General features: G+C 44.6%; 1 protein-coding gene across 2 annotated transcripts in view; it reads left to right on the top strand.

The window, feature by feature from the left end:
* The window catches only part of LOC309557411 (RING finger protein 112-like), a 47,648-nt gene extending 47,420 nt beyond the window's left edge, over positions 1-228 (top strand). Inside the window, exon 13 of one of the 2 annotated variants that reach the window (XM_082260127.1) lies at positions 16-228. The gene's annotated coding sequence lies outside the window, so the exon portion shown is untranslated. The other variant, XM_082260126.1, reaches the window with a different exon arrangement.
* Positions 229-9,283: the final 9,055 nt, after the last annotated feature.

Genomic DNA, 9,283 nt, shown 5'->3' on the forward strand with positions numbered 1-9,283 from the left:
GTGTAACCCTTGCAGGTATTTATTACCTTTCACAGAGATCACATTACTCCCTCTGACAATGCCTTCATCTGCATTTATCTCCCAAAGGACAGCGCCATCTTTGTTCAGGCATCATCCAAGCTGTTAGGGATCAGCAGCATGGATAGCCTGATCTGCGTGGCTACACTTAGGAAACTGAGACCAGACTATGTAAGGTAAATTTATTTTCAGTGAAGCCAAAATCCATCCAAACAGGAGAAAACCGCAAACAAGAAGTGAACCCAGTGAAAAAGATACCTAACTAAACAATCCAAACAGAGAAATAGAAAGCTTAAATAGCGCACTAACTATATACAAGTGGGGAACACCAAAAACAGGATAAAACTGGAGGTGTAGGGAACATATAGGAAGGAGGAACCAAAACTGGGATCAGAAACAAGGCAGCAGGGTTCGGAGAATAAGGCAAAGGGCACAATCAAAATAAATGGCTGGCAGTATCTGTAAAGAAAGCAAAAACACTGATGATAGAGGTAAATGTAAAGAAGGAACCAAATACCCTCCCAGCAGCTAGCATCAGGTGGTAACTGATTACAGGAAACTGCTGGCTGCTGGGAGACACCCGCTGGTGGCCACCGGAACTACAACCTCCCACTCTGGTAGGCACAGGTGATCCATGTCCTGACACAAGCTCATCGTCTTCTTCCTGGACTGAGATTCCAGTTCAGAGATGACCCAGTCGGGTAAGAATGGCAGTTTTAACTGAGCCCAGCTCCAGTTTCCCCCCTTTGTCCTGGTCATTTGTGTAGTATGAGTTCTGCCAATCCTTGCCTGGGAACGGTTAAGTGTACCATGCATGGGGACCACTTGGAAGCGCTGCCCGGCTCATGTCAATGTGCAAACTGGGCCAGAGCAAAGAACTCACTATAGATGACTGAGCACAGAAGCAGGGATCACTATGCCGCAAACAAGATATAAGTGAACCCAGTGAAAAAAATATCTAAATAAACAATCCAAAAAGAGAAACTGAAAGCTTAACCAGTGCACTAACTATATACAATATATACAAATGGGGAACACAGAAAACAGGGTAAAACTGGAGGTGTAGGGAACATATTGGAAGGAGGAACCAAAACTGGGATCAGGAACAAGGCAGCAGGGTTCAGAGAATAAGGCAAAGAGCACGATCAAAATAAATGGCTGGCAGTATCTGAAAAGAAAGCAAAAACACTGATGATAGAGGTAAATGTAAAGAAGGAACCAAGTACCCTCCCAGCAGCCAGCATCAGGTGGAAACTGATTGCAGGAAACTGCTGGCTCCTGGGATACACCCGCTGGTGGCCATCGGAACTACAGCCTCCCACTCTGGTAAACACAGGTGATCCAGGTCCTGAAACAAGCTCATCATCTTCTTCCTGGACTGAGATGCCAGTTCAGAGATGACCCAGTGAGGTAAGAATGGCAGTTTTAACTGAGACCAGCCCCAGTTCACCCCCTTGGTCTTGGTCATTTGTGTAGTATGAGTTCTGCCAAACCTTGCCTGGGAACGGTGACATGTACCATGCATGGGGACTACGTGGAAGGGGTGGCCCGGCGCATTTCAACGTGCAAACCGTGCCAGAGCAAAGAACTCACTATAGATGACTGAGCACAGAAGCAGGGATCACTGTGGTCTGATTAGCAGAGGTGATGATGTAAGTAAGCACAGGAAAACTTGTTCATAGCCCAGTGTGAGTGTAGAACCACTGGGGCAAGGGGACGACGACGACAATTAAACTGAGGATTGTTCAGTTCAGCTGTATCCCAGTGCATTTGCACCCTTAATCCTGGTGTCTGTGCAGATCTTGGCTGTGTTCACAAATGCCTGACACAGATCAGCCCCTGCTGCAGCCTCTCACACTGTGGCTTGGTACAAAGTTAAAGGGTTTGTTACCCCAGCATTTCATATTCATTATACAGTATGTGCCTGCTGTGCCATGTACTTGCATGTATTGTTCTCTTTGCATTGATTCCTGTGTGTAATCCCTGGTGTTCTTGCCAGTCCCTCTGCTTTCCTTTTAAAAACTGACCACACTAGGCATGAGAACACAGTGTAATCAGTTCTCTAGCTGTGCTGGGAACTCGGCCTACTCTCCTCCAATAAACAGCCATTCACTGGGAAGCTCCGTGTACTGCTGCCTCTCCTCTCCCCAGCTCTTATGCAGCTAAGAACAGAGGGAATGTGATCACTTCTAAAAAGGGGGAAAAAAAGGTATTTATAATGTTTTTTTAAATCTATACACATGTTCCAGTAGATGATCATTTACAATCACTTTAACAGGTTTCCCGGACCGCCCGCTGCATATATACTGCGGCAGGCTGGCCCTCCTGAGCGAACCGATGTAGGGCTACATGGGTCGCGCGCCGGCAGCTAGGGGGCAAGCGAGGCCACCGGCAGCGGGGACTCCGATGCACGGGGCAGGCTGATCCGATTGCCCCCTGACACCCACGATCGCTCCCTGCTGAGAGAGAAGAACGGTCGGCTGTTGTAATCACAGCTGACCGTTCTTCTCTCTGGAATGATCACAGAGTGCCTGTAATCCTTCTATATAGGATCACAGGTCTCTATGATCATTTCACCCCCATACAGTTAGAATCACTCCCCTAGGCTCACATTTAACCCATTGATCCCCAACAGGGTTAACCCATTCCCTGCCAGTGTCATTATTACAGTAGCAATGCATATTTTTAGCACTGATTACTGTAGTAATGTCACTGGTCCCCCCAAAAGTGTCAAAAATGTCAGTTAGGGGTCCAATCTGTCCGCCGCAAAGTCGCAGTCCCACTAAAAACCGCAGATCGCCGCCATTACTAGTAAAAAAAAAAAAAAAAAAAACAATAAAAATTACATAAATCTTTGCCGTAGTTTGTAGACGTGATAACTTTTGCGCAAACTAATCAAAATACGCTTATTGTGATTTTTTTATTTTTTTAACAAAAATATGTAGCAGAAAAATTGGCCTAAAATGATGAAAAAATTAGATTTTAATTTTTTTTTTTTTTTTTTTGGGAATGTTATATAGCAGAATGTAAAAATATAGTTTTTTTTTTTTTTTCAGAATTGTCGCTCTTTTTTTGTTTATAGTGCAAAAAATAAAAATCGCACAGGTGATCAAATACTAGCAAAAGAAAGCTCTGTTTGTGGGGAAAAAAGGACATCAATTTAATTTAGGTACAGCGTCGCACGACTGTGCAATTGTCAGTTAAAGTGATGCAGTGCCGAATCGCAAAATATGGCCATGGTCATTAAGGGGGAAAATCTTCAGGTCCAGAAGTGGTTAATGGTGCAGTCTGATCACTGGGGGAGAGGAGACCGAGGAAATGCTTCCTCCTACCTGCAGCAGATTGATGACATCATCTCAGCATAGGCCTGGTGCTCCAGGACGATGTTTTAATGATAAAAGATGGAGCTTCTCTGAAAATGTTGCTGCCTGTTGGAACATTTTAGAGGATTTATTCATGCAGATTTGTAAAATCACTGAAAGGCCAACTATAACAATAGCAATAAAGATTGTTGGTCAATAAATTACTATACCGAATTCTAAAAAAAACAATTTGTGTGTTACTTGAACTTTAGAAAATAAAATGCACAAAGTGCAAACGTTTCCGGATTTCATTGGACATATTTATTCTAACGATGTGTTAATTCTTCCAAAAACATTTCTGGGCAAATTTTGGCTACAGCCTCATTTACACTTTCTTCATAATGTGGCATTGGACATGTTTTTTTTAGAGCGCTCTGAATGCCAGACAAAGCCCCTGTCACTAAATAAAATGGTCACCTTATGCCTCGTTTCCACTGAGCGGAGCGGTTCGGGTCGGTACAGTTTGGAAGGGTTAGAATGGTCCGGCCTATTCAGGTGAGTGTTTCCACTGCAAGTCGGACCGCCAGGGGCCATGCGGGTTTTACACCAAACGTGGTGTTTGTTTTGCGCTTTCGTTTGACGTGAGCATTGACGTTTTCCTGTCCACCAATCAGTGGAATGTATTGTGTGACGCCAGTAGCTCCGCCCTAACCGTACCATTTCCTACATCTGGAGGAGGACCAGTAATGGTGTGGCTTGGTTCGGTTGTATGGGCCACTTTCATAATGGAAACACTCAAAATAGCGTACCGAACCGACCCGAACCGGTCTGCTCAGTGGAAACGAGGTATTACAGTCCCAGTCACATGTTGTATTTGCTTTGCTTCAAAAATGATTCCCCTATTTCACCTTCATGGTGCTTCAAAGTGTCTCCAAAGCCTACGTAGAAGTCTATGACAACGCTCACTTACATAGTTACATAGTTTGTGAGGTTGAAAAAAGACATCCGTCCATCCAGTTCAACCTATGATGTGTGTGTGTGTTTGCTGTTAACCGTACATTGCATACCCCTGTATGTTGTACATTGTATACCCCTGTATGTTGTACATTGTATACCCCTGTATGTTGTACATTGTATACCCCTCTATGTTGTGGTCTTTAAGGTGCCCATCTAATAGTTTTTTGAAACTATCAATGCTCCCTGCTGATACCACTGCTTGCGGAAGAAAATTCCACATCCTAACCGCTCTGTCAACTTTGAAGGGACTGATGTAGCACCCTCCTATTTAGGTGCTAGGTAGAGAGTATAGTTTTGGCTCTCTCTGCTTACCAAAAGAACAGCAGGCAAAATATTTATGCACTCTGCTAATCAGGGAGCAGGATTTGTAGTTGGGTCTACTCCGTGTGCCCAGTGTGTGATTCATCTGGTCCCAGGTAGTGTCCCCAGCTGATCCAATGGGGAGGCACGTTGAATGCTGGAGGAAACCTGACCAATGACACACAGGCTTTTGGTACTGTCCCAGGGGTTGGCACAGACAGTGGTGCATTATGGGACAGGGTATAAAAAGCCAGGGGCACATGAGGTAGAGGTCTTTGGGCGGGAAGCCAGGTCCCAGAAGGAGGGTGGCGGCTGCCTCCTCTTCTGCAGCAGTTGATAGTGGTCACAGGCTGTCGGCCTGGTGTACCGGTGGTGTGAGGCTGAACCCAGAGGTCCAGGAGAGCTGACTACAGGAGTTGGGGCATTGGAGAATCTGGAAAAACAGAGTCGTGAGCAGGGGAGGGCTGGGAGCCTTAGGCCTGGGGGGGCAAGTCCAGTCAAGTGGCCCATTGAACCATCGAATCAGCTCACCATCTATGCCCACCTGGTTTTAGAATGGATATTGATGTTATGAAGCAAGACAAACATGATGCAAAGTGATAACTACCCCTGGAAAGATGGACATAGGAGGATCAGACACAACATCCACTGACACTGACTCGAGGCACGACACAAGGGGATGACTCCCTTTACTTTAATGTTAATAGCAACAAAGGAGGTTTGACAAAAATACATGACATCACGCCAGGTGGTGCCTAGGAAGCTCCTGGCCTTTTTACCTGGCATCAGAGCAGCCCGGGGGGGGGGGGGGGGCGATTGCCACCCTGCCCCCCTTCCCAGTCCTCCCCAGGTTGTGAGTACCTGAGGAACTTTCCCAGGGGTCTGTCCAGGAAGGGGACCACTCCAAGTGTAGAGTCAATGGACAGGGGTCAGCTAGCCCAGAGAGAAAGGGGGTACTAGGGGAGTGCCCTGAAGAGAAATATTAGGAACACTTAACTCATCTTCATTCAAGTGGCAGGATGCAGCGGCCTTGCCGCATTCTCAAGTTAAAAGTCCTCAGCGTTTTGAATAGTTAACAATTGGAGTATCCCACTCATCCCTTCTTCCATTCCAACTTAAATAAAACCACAAAAACAACAACCCCTGGACTGATCTTTGAGCCAAGAACTTAAAATGTTACGTTTCTGCAAACAGTTGCTACGGGTAACTCAGAGGAATCCCTAAAGTGTAATATCCAGCAGCCCTCTAGGGGGCAGTGCTACACTATTATTCAGCTTTAGCGTCACATTATTTTGGAGGTATTGCAAGTATGAGATATCCCAGGATGCACTGGGAAACCAACAAGCGAACCGGAAAGATGTCATCAACAATCTCTTCTGGTTCATGTGTATACTGTATATTCTGGGAGTGTCTGGTGCAGACGTCACATCTGGTGTGCAGCGAGGAGCAGCAGGAAGGTGAACGGGGTCTGGACCGGAGCAGAACAACTAGCAGAGGGCATGCATGGTGTGGAACATGGGAACGCTGTAGAGGAAGATGAGCAGGGCAGTGTGATGATTTGCGAACCCATGTCATCTGCTGGTGTTGGTCCACTGTGTTTTATCAAGTTCAAAGTCAGGGCTTTACCAGGCAATTCTGCTGACCAGCTTTATGGAGATGCTGATTTCATTTTCCAGCAGGACTTGGCACCGCCCACACTGCCAAAAGTACCAATACCTGGTCACATGATCATGGTATCACTGTGCTTGATTGGCCAGCAAACTCGTCTGACCTAAACCCCATAGAGAATCTGTGGGGTATTGTCAAGAGGAAGATGACAGATGCCAGACCCAACAATGCAGAAGAGCTGAAGGCTGCTATCAAAGCAACCTGGGCTACCATAACACCTCAGCAGTGCCACAGGCTGATCTCCTCCATGCCACGCCACATTGATGCAGTAATTCATGCAAAAGGAGCCCTGACCAAGTATTGAGTGCATCCTATACTGTACATGGACAGACTTTTCACTAAGACAACATTTCTAAATTAAAAATCTTTTTTTTTTATTGGTCTTATGTAATATTCTAATTTTCTGAGATACTGAATTTTGGGGTGTCACTCGCTGTAAGCCATAATCATCAAAATTAAAAGAAAGAAATGCTTGAAATCTATATAATATATGAGTTTCACTTTTTGAATTGAATTACTAAAATAAATTAACTTTTTGATGATATTCTAATTTTATGAGATGTCCCTGTCTATGGAAATTGGCATTTGTTTTATACATAAGGGGGATTTAAAATGTAAAAAAAAATACACATTTAAATTCTATTAAAAAAAAAAAAAAACACAGAAAAATCCTTAATTATGGCGTCTTCATTGCCGAAATGGCTAAATTTGGCAGAAATCTCCTGATTTTCCCCCAACATTTTGCAGAAGGCTTGTTTGTTCCTCGCTGTCAGCGATTTGGATGGTGAAGTCTGGATGCACACTATACAATGGCCAGCTTACATTTACTGAAGGCATCCAGCCGACATCTGGATTGTATTACGGGGCACACAGCGCCTCTGTGTTCTGTACGGCTTGGCAATCACTAAATTGTACCTAACAGTATACAGACAACAATGGGTCCCCTACAATCACCAATCACAGCATGTGTACTTCATTAGAGAAAACCCCTTGTAGGATTTCTACAAATAGGAACTCAAGCAGATAACATGAATAGAACAATGTTACATTGTGGCTGGGACTTCCTATAGAGAACACACCAACTGGTACCATACTGACAATGCTAGTCTGCAGAGTATCGCCCTCTTGTGGAAGGAATGGAAACCCATGTGTAGAAGACTTCAGCTTGTAGATCACGGTGGGGGGGAATATTTCCTTTAAAGTGTCAGAAAAATAAAAGAAACTTTAAAAGCCACACATTCCCCATCATTGTCATTCAATTTTTCAGGATTCCTGCAGAATTTTGCTTACTTTAAGGTTAGACTTTATAAAGAAAGCTGCTCTGGATTTTAATGACCTACTGTATATTTATAGCTCTGACATCCGCTGTATTGTTGGACACAGAGCTAGTCACATCAGTTACTGTACCAGAGGAGCTTCATCACACATTATTATTATTATACATTTATATAGCTCTGACATATACCGCAGTGCTGTACAGAGAACACTGAGCCAGTCATATCAGTCTCTGCACCAGAGGAGCTTACACTCTAATGTCCCCCCCACAGTCACACACTATTATTATACATGTATATAGCTCTGACATATACTGCAATGCTGTACAGAGATCACTGAGCCAGTCACATCAGTCTCTGTACCAGAGGAGCTTACACTTTAATGTCCCCCCACAGTCACACACTATTATTACTATACATTTATATAGCTCTGACATATATCGCAGTGCTGTACAGAGCACACTGTAAAAGATCACTGAGCCTATCACGTCAGTCTCTGCACCAGAGAGGTCATGTGTGCTGCAACTCTCCCTCTCCAGCTGAGAGGCTGAGAAGTTGCGATTAGCCTTTGTATGGGTTAACTGGTTGATCTTGTTTCCTCAGCTACTTCATTATTATTATATTATTATTATTATACAGGATTTATATAGCGCCAACAGTTTGCGCAGCGCTTTACAATGTGAAGGAAGACAATACAGTTACAATACAGTTCAAAACAGGAGGAACAGTTAATGCGTTTCACACCCTTTACTGGTGCATCACCCGTATATGTGTTCTATTGGCCACACATGATCACAGATAGGATGGTATGATTACTCGATCAATCATTTTGTAATTTACTTTTGTATATATATCTGTGCTCTGAGTTTGTGACCTTTTCAGCTATGATTATGCACCAGTAAAGGGTGTGAAACGCATTAGCTGCTGCTGTCACTGTACCCCCTGATGTATGGACAGTTTTAATCTAATAAAGGTTTTTGCATTGGAGTGTGGCCATCCAGATTTCTCCATTTTCACATGGCTGAGAAGCCATGCTTTGCTAAAACTGACAGTATGAACTCCAGCATGGAGAGCAAAGTTTTGAAGGGAAAACCTCCTATGTCTGCACAAAGCTCTGTAGGGAAGATAGCTGCTGTAGCTGCAGTACTGCACTCTGCTGTTATGAATTCTATGTTTCTGAACAATAACAGTAAGAAAACTGTGACTTTGAATTCTGCTGGGGGGAAGGGGAAGGGATCTGCCATTATTTCTGCACAATCCCCACTGGCTGCTGCAGGTATAACAGACCATGGTGAGGTGAGAAAGGAAATGGCAGCAGCACTGTAAAAGGTGTTACTGAACTCCCAGGAAGAGGGGGGAGGAGGAGCTGAAGACAGCAGCATCTGGTGTGAGTGGGTCTGCTGGGAGCAGCAGTGCTACAGAGGTGAAAATGAATGTGAATGATAAAGCTGCTTGTAATGCTGGAAAGGAAAATTTATGTGTGGTTGTGGGTGGAGTGACAGCTGCTGCTGCTGCCTCTGATGGTAGTTTGCAGAGTGGGGGTTCTGAGGCTTCTGCAACCAATGGTGCAGCTTTGAGGTCTTAAGTGTCTAATCCTGCAAGTAAAACCTATGCTGGGACTCTGGCTGTGATGAGGGGGTCACATCAGGTGGGCAGCTCAGGAGGGAGGTTTGCCATCTGCACTCCTGTCTTTTAGGCGGCAGG

The sequence above is a fragment of the Pelophylax lessonae genome (assembly GCF_965119305.1).
Source record: "Pelophylax lessonae genome assembly, chromosome: 6".
In the NCBI taxonomy this organism is placed as follows: domain Eukaryota; kingdom Metazoa; phylum Chordata; class Amphibia; order Anura; family Ranidae; genus Pelophylax; species Pelophylax lessonae.